This window comes from Triticum aestivum, chromosome 3D (genome assembly GCF_018294505.1).
Source record: "Triticum aestivum cultivar Chinese Spring chromosome 3D, IWGSC CS RefSeq v2.1, whole genome shotgun sequence".
NCBI lineage: Eukaryota > Viridiplantae > Streptophyta > Magnoliopsida > Poales > Poaceae > Triticum > Triticum aestivum.
The window spans coordinates 73,717,207-73,724,956 of record NC_057802.1 but is presented as its reverse complement, the minus strand read 5'-3'; the positions used below and the strand labels follow the sequence as shown (position 1 = coordinate 73,724,956).

The window sequence follows — 7,750 nt, the reverse complement described above, 5'->3', positions numbered from 1 at the left end:
TGGTAAGGATTACCCAATCAGAAACCAAGTATCTGCGGGAAGAAATGCTAAGAGCTACTTGAATCCCACCTATAAACTCCCGAAACTTTCTGGTTATGCAATCTGGTGTTGGGGATACAGGGGACACAAAATATATCACCCAAACTAGCAATCCCTAGATCCAGCTGTATCCATCCGTCAACACATAACCAAGAAACCTTCGGAAATCGTGTACCTCAACCTTCGAAAAGCATCCGTTATACGAGTTATAGCAATACTCCCGAACTCCTACCCCAGTACTGGGTGGCGTCGAGGTGATCTCACCAACAACTGCATAAAAGAGATTTTCGATCACTACTGGAATCAGCTAATTTGCCATCTGCCAGCTCTTTGCCGTCTGCTAGCTGACGGCAAAGAAGCTCTTTGCCATCAGCTACCCAAAAGCAGACGGCAAAGAAATGGCAGACGGCAAAGAAGCTCTTTGCCATCTATCAGCTCTTTGCCGTCTGCTAGCAGACGGCAAAGAATCTTTGCCGTCCGCTGGCAGACGGCAAAGAGGGAGGTGGCCCCCACCCCCCGCCCGTTTGAAAAAACTTAACACCCCACCTCTTTGCCATCCGCCAGCGGGCGGCAAAGAGGCAAAAAGGCGGACGGCAAAGATTGGCGGACAACTAGACGAATAGTTATAGCACAGGTGGGACACACCGCGCTGCTACTATGCCACCAACCGTCCACTCCAGTAGTCCCACGCCACCCACCCTGAGCCAGATCTAGATCGAGATCCCCCCACCCACCAGCGGTCTCCCGTCCCCCCCCCTTCCTCAACCTCCTCTCCTCTGCTGTCCATCGGAGGCCCCCGCACACAACGGAAATTGCTGCTCGGCGTCTCCAGCAGCCAAGGACGGGCTCCCGGCCTCCGCGCGGCATCGTCTCTTCCTTCCCCGTCGCCATCTGTCACCGTCGTCGTCCCGATCCGGCCCTTCGCGCCGCAGGGGTAAGCACGCAAGCACGCACGTCGCCGCTCCCCTGCCTCTCTCCCTGTCCATCTCCGGCGGTTCCCTTTGTTGGCGGCGGCGGGGAGTCTGTAGATAGTTTCTTAGATGAAAACCTCGCAGAGTAGTCGTTTACGTATTCTGACTAGTCGTTTACGTATAAAGTTTCTTATAGATGGCAGCTGCTTGGACGCGGACGACACACGATCGAGTGGGGGAGAGGGAGACAGGATGATGGACGCCTATACGGGTGTGGGGGATCCCTGACAGCGGATCGAGAGCAGCATGAGCTGTATTTGTATGTCCGTCCGTGATTGAAGTGTCTCTGTTGAATACATCTAATCTGAACAATTTCACATTTGCTTCTCTGATAAGTAAGGTCTGTTTTCATTTACAGGTAGAAGATAGCGACAGAGTGGGAAGGTTTGTGCAAAGTTCTTCTCCTCCGTCGCCGTCCGTGACAAAGCTGCTGGGTGCATCCGTCCATCATCTTCAGATCTGAGTGAAGAGGGCATCCGTCCATCTCAAAAGGTTTAATTTTTGTACCCAGCTAATTAACTTGTCTTTTTTCATCAGTTCCTCCTTGAGTAATTGGAAAGGGGATTATATTAGACTGCTAGCTGATTCTTGGTGAAAATTGCTTTGCCTGTATGTATGTACGCCTTGTAGCAATGATTCTTGGTGAAAACGCCATGTCCTCGATACACCCTGGTTCATGGTAATTACTCGACATTTTGGAAATGAAACTGACAGAGTTTCGGTCCTAGATATTTCTTTGAGCAAATATTACAACTGGAACGCAGAATTCTGATTGCAGTCACAAGTCATGTGGAGTTCGAACTGTTAGTGAACATAGGTCCTACGTTCTAGTTGTAGGTTAAGTGCGAGCAATTTCTAGGAGTATGAGACCTCAGCTTCAATAGGTTATCTTCGGTTGCATTGTAGCTAAATTCCTCATTTAGTTTGTTTTCTTAGGCCAATGTCGTCCAGAAAATTCAGAATTTGTATACTGTTTCTATTAATTATAGCCAATTGGGCAGCGGATTTAATATGGCTAGGAAACCTCTGCCCAGACCCCCTCTCACCACCCTCTTCCTCTTAACTTAATAGGTTTACCACTTTCTGCATATAGGGAGCATGTTCTTATAAATTTACTCATTTCTTTTGTAGGCGATGGCTCCACGACATCTACAATCAGTATTTGCATGTTCTTAGCAGACAAATCTGGGAGAATGTACTAGCTGCATATATTGGTTCTTGGGTTTACTATTAGAGCTTTTTATCTGCATATATATATACATAAGAGTGAGAATGCCCAGGTATGCGACCCTAAATTTAGTTTCACTGCTTTCTTACTCGTGGGATTTATCCAATTAATAACTATAATGGATTAATGAGAAAAAGACAAGGGAAATTAGCTTTATAAGAATGAAACTATTCATGGTAAACATTTGGCAGAAGAGAATCACAAAATGAACAACAACCTCCCTCATGGGAAACATCAGGTGTGGTAAAATGCTCACTTAAAAAAATAGAAACTAGAGATTACTTCCTAGTTTCCTTTTGCCTCGTTGCTACTGGTGTTGTCTGTTTAGGTAACCCTCTGCCTCATGGTGTTCATCTGGTTGGCACCAATCTGCTAAGTATACATAAAGTGAATTTGAGTTATATAAATATGCTAACTATCTACAAGACATCACTAACATAGAACAAAATGATGTAGTCTAGAGTTCAACATGACTTTGTTTTTTCTGCACTTTTTCGTAAGCATACCAAAGCGAATCCAATGTCAAGCCTTTGAAAGTTTGAACCATTGATCTGCTCTATGCTCCCTATCCATTTTCACATCAATTAGGTGCATCGACATTGACATCTACACGGGGCTGGGGTGGCGGCGTTGACGGCATCAACATCGACACGGGGCTGCTGCAGCGATGACGACGGCATCCTCACGGTGCTGTGGCACCGACCACGACGACGACAACATCATCACGGTGCTGCGGCGGCGGCGACACCGACGACATCAACACGGGCTTGTGGAGGTGCCGACGCTGACGACCTATACGTGTGGCGTATATTGTATATATATATATATGTGTGTGTATTAATTATCTATATCAAATATGTATTATTGACTGTATGCAAAACATGTACTATTATGTAATGCATGTTACGTGAGTACTATGAAATGTATGTCTAAAGTGGAATAGGTAGATTTTTATTTTTTTAAATCCAAATTAGTTACTAGTAGCTAAGCTGATGGCAAAGACTTTGCCTTTGCCGTCCGCCGTGGCAGACGGCAAAAAACAGTGGGCGCTGACGCATTGCTGACGTCAACTGGCGGACGGCAAAGAGGCGCTCAAATTTGCCGTCCGCTGGCGGACGGCAAAGGCCGCCGTTAGCCGCCTAACGGACTAATGCTGGCGGACGTCCAGTATTTTTGCCGTCCCTCCTCTTTTCCGTCCGCCGCTGTAGGCAAAGGAGTCTTTGCTGTCCGCCATAAAAAGCAGACGGCAAAGGACCTGTTTACCGTAGCCTACTTTGCCGGAGCCATTTGCCGTCCGCGGCTGACGGCAAAGGCCTTTGCCGTCCGCCGTTCGTGCCTTTGCCGTCCGCCGTGGCAGACCGCAAAATAGCTGTTTCCTGTAGTGGATGTCGGCAAAACTCACGTATTCCAGAACTGCAACGATAAAATTGTGACGACAACACCTCGGAGCTCAACTCCCCGGGACACTGCCACAACCCCTAAATGTCAGCAGGCACCAAGAACAATGTTCTCGTCACAAAACCATCGGAACGATTCTAAGATACCCGCGCGATCCTAAATTTTTTTAGTGAAATTTGAGGAGCGAAGAGTCAAAACTTGTACATCAGGAGGCCTCACCAGAGCGACGAAGGGACTGAGGAGTAAAAAGAATCCTACACTCCAATATATATAATCCTAAGACTCAAAACATTTTTGTTCTAGACTCAACAACGCCAGCAATTCGATCAAGCAGGGGGCTGCTAAGTCGGGGATGGCTCTGATTACCAACTTGTAACACCCACGATGCGGCTATATCTCCCACTTGTCGAGGCACGACTTAGAGGCATAACCGCATTGTGGTTTTGTCGCAAGAAGGGTCATCTTCACACAATCCCATGTAATGAACAAGAATGGGATAACGAGAGTTGGCTTACAATCACCACTTCGCACAATACATAAATTAATTCATACATCATCCAAAATCCACACATAGACCAACTACAGTCAAAATCCAAATGAAAATAAGATAACCCCAAATGCTAGATCCCCGATCGTCCCAACTAGGCTCCACTACTGATCATCAGGAAAAGAAACATAGTAACGACCACGTTCCTCGTTGAACTCCCACTTGAGCTCGATTGCATCATCTGCACTGGCATCGTCGGCACCTGCAACTGTTTTGGTAGAATCTATGAGTCACGAGGACTCAGCAATCTCACACCCGCGAGATCAAGACTATTTAAGCTTATAGGAAAGGATGGGGTAATTAGGTGGAGCTGCAGCAGACACTAAGCATATATGGTGGCTAACATACGCAAAAGAGAGCGAGAAGAGAAGCAACGCAACGGTCACGAAGCTAGAAATGATTAAGAAGTGATCGTGAAACTACTTACTTTCATGCATAACTCAAACCGTGTTCACTTCCCGGACTCCGCCGAGAAGAGACCATCACGGTTACACACACGGTTGCTATATTTTAATTGGGTCAAGTGACAAGTTCTCTACAACCGGACATTAACAAATTCCCATCAGCCTCATAACCGCAGGCACGGCTTTCGAAAGATAATACCCTGCAGGGGTGTCCCAACTTAGCCCATTATAAGCTCTCACGGTCAACGAAGGATAAACCTTCTCCCGGAAAGACCCGATCAGTCTCGGAATCCCGGTTTACAAGACATTTCGACAATGGTAAAACAAGACCAGCAAAGCCGCCCGATGTGCCGACAAATCCCGATAGGAGCTGCACATATCTCGTTCTCAGGGCACACTGGATGAACACTATGTACAACTAGAACCAGCCCTCGAGTTTCCCCAAGGTGGCGCTGCAAGTGGCTCTAGTTTGGACCAGCACTCAGAGGAACACTGGCCCGGGGGTTTAAATAAAGATGACCCTCGGGCTCGCGAAAACCCAAGGGAAAAGGCTTAGGTGGCAAATGGTAAAACCAAGGTTGGGCCTTGCTGGAGGAGTTTTATTCAAGGCGAACTGTCAAGGGGGTCCCATAAATCACCCAACCGCGTAAGGAACGCAAACTCAAGGAACATAATACCGGTAGGACGGAAAACTAGGGCGGCAAGAGTGGAACAAATCACCAGACATAAGGCCGAGCCTTCCACCCTTTACCAAATATATAGATGCATTAATTAAATAAGAGATATTGTGATATTCCAAAAATAATCCATGTTCCAGCATGGAACCAACTTCAACTTCACCTGCAACTAGCAACGCGATAAGAAGGGCTGAGCAAAAGCGGTAACTTAGCCAAACAATGGTTTGCTAGAAAAGGATGGTTAGGGCTTGACATGGAAAATATGGGAGGCATGATATAGCAAGTGGTAGGTAGCGCAGCATGGCAATAGAACGAACAACTAGCAAAGCAAAGATAGAAGTGATTTCGAGGGTATGGTCATCTTGCCTGCAAGGTTCTCAGAGTTGTCGAAAGCTTGATCCTCGTAAGCGTACTCAACAGGTTCCTCGTTCACGAACTCGTCTCCCGGCTCTACCCACAGCAAGAACACAAGCAAAGGAACCACAATCAATCACGGGAAATGCACAAGCAACATGATGCAAAACATGCATGATATGCGGAATATGATATGTGATGCGTATGCGTGCTCCAGAAGAAAAGGATGAACAAGGTAGTAACTTGGCAAACCAAGTATGCCACTGGAAAGATGAGATGATTTTGGTCGAAATCGATATAAAGATCACCAGAAACGGATGCACGGTTTGCAAATGGCAAGCAAGTCAAGAATGACCCGAATCTGCGATTAACAGCATGATAGCACTTAGAATGCATCAAGTAACTATGCTACAGCACTCCAAAACAGCAACATAGCATATGGCAGTACTCTACAGGAGAGGTTTGAGAGCAAGCATGTTCAAACAAACATGGCAAAAGTGCAAAAGATACCAGGTTCACAGACTTGGTGAAATTACTGGACATGGCTGAAACAGCATTAGGTAGCAATGTTTAGAGTAAGCAATCAACATGCTACAGGAACTTAACATAGCAAAACAAGGCATGGCATGAATCTACTAACTGCATAGAACAAAAGTCCCTTACTGACCATAAGCCAAAAAGGGTCAGAAGATAAGATGGCAACCATGTAAACATAGCAAGTTTCGTTAACAGGTTTCAGACTTAGCAGAAAACAGAGCATGGCAGTAACCGCATTATGAAGGTATCTTGGTGAGCTTGATGCACTCATCACAAAGCAATGCATGACAAAACAAGCATACCTACAGCAAGATGGCATGTTTATGAAGCTAACCATGGTATGAGCAAATACATAGCATGAAAGGATCAACTACAACAAGCTTGGCAAAATTGGATATCGTGTTAACAATCTGCCAGAAATATTTTATAGCCAAAGTAGAGCAAGATTAAGACATGCTATGTCAATCCATAATTGCAAACAGGGGCATGTGTGGATAGAGCACAACTTTCTCTACAAAACATCCTTACTAAACATAACCAAAAGGTGCATGAAACTCTCTGTAGACACATGGATACATGGCAACAAAATAACAGCAGTCACAGACTTAGTAAAATTATTCTCTGAAAACAGAAACATCACGAAGCCTAGTTTGCATTATTGTGCTAGTCACCACATAGATCACCAAAATATATGGCATACACCTCTGTAAATATGGCATCGAATAGGTCAAAACACTTGTAGAGCTCATACTCATAAGATGCACACATCAATTGCAACAAAAATAACAAATCACCAAGTTCTGATAAGTAACAACAGTTAACAACATATAGCACTCTTGCACCAGAGATTTGGGAATCAAGATGGACTCAAATGAGCATGACGCAGTGGAACAAAATGAAGAGCATCTCGAGGCGAACATTTCGGTATATTACACGCACGAAACGTAGCAGTATGCACGGAGTTAGGATTCGATGAACATGAGCACATATTGCACAATATCTGGGACTTGGAGAATTTCGGGGGAGGGGAGAAGTCAACCTAGCAGCGGATCTGGATCGGGCGCTCGGGAGCCAAGGTGCCGGCGCGAGCTCGCCGGAGAAGAAGAGGAGGCGCGACTGGAGTGGAGAGGAGGGAGATGGCGGCGGCCGGAGACGGGGGGCGCGGTCGCCGGAGTCCTCGGGCGCGGGGAAGCGGCGCGCTGGCGTCGGGGCGGACGGCGACAGTCGGCGAAGGCGGCGAGGTCCGGCAGGCGACGGGCGCGGGCTCCCGCGGCGGAGGCGACGGGCGCGGCGGCGCTGGGAGCCGCGGGCGAGGCGCGGGCCGCGGGGCGGCGGGCGGAGGCGACGCGGGCCGGGAGGGCCCGCATGGGCCCCGGCGGGCCGGCGGCGATGTGGGCGCGGGGCGCCACGTGTCGGCGTCCCGTTGGTCGGGCGCGGCGGCGGCGAAGCGTCCGCCCGGACCGGACGTGTCCGGCGGCGCGAGGGGAGCGGTGGCTAGGGTTTCGCCCGAATTCCGGAGGGGGAGGTGTTTTTATAGGTAGAGGGAGCTAGGAGACTCCAAATGGAGTGCGGTTTTCACCCACACGATCGTGATC

At 47.8% G+C, this 7,750-nt stretch overlaps 1 long non-coding RNA gene across 1 annotated transcript; it reads left to right on the top strand.

Annotated features, from left to right (window-relative positions):
• Positions 1-751: 751 nt before the first annotated feature.
• Positions 752-3,135, top strand: LOC123074168 (uncharacterized). Its single transcript, XR_006435888.1, has 4 exons — positions 752-973; positions 1,137-1,269; positions 1,369-1,502; positions 2,142-3,135. It is a non-coding gene; the product is annotated as an uncharacterized lncRNA (long non-coding RNA).
• Positions 3,136-7,750: the final 4,615 nt, after the last annotated feature.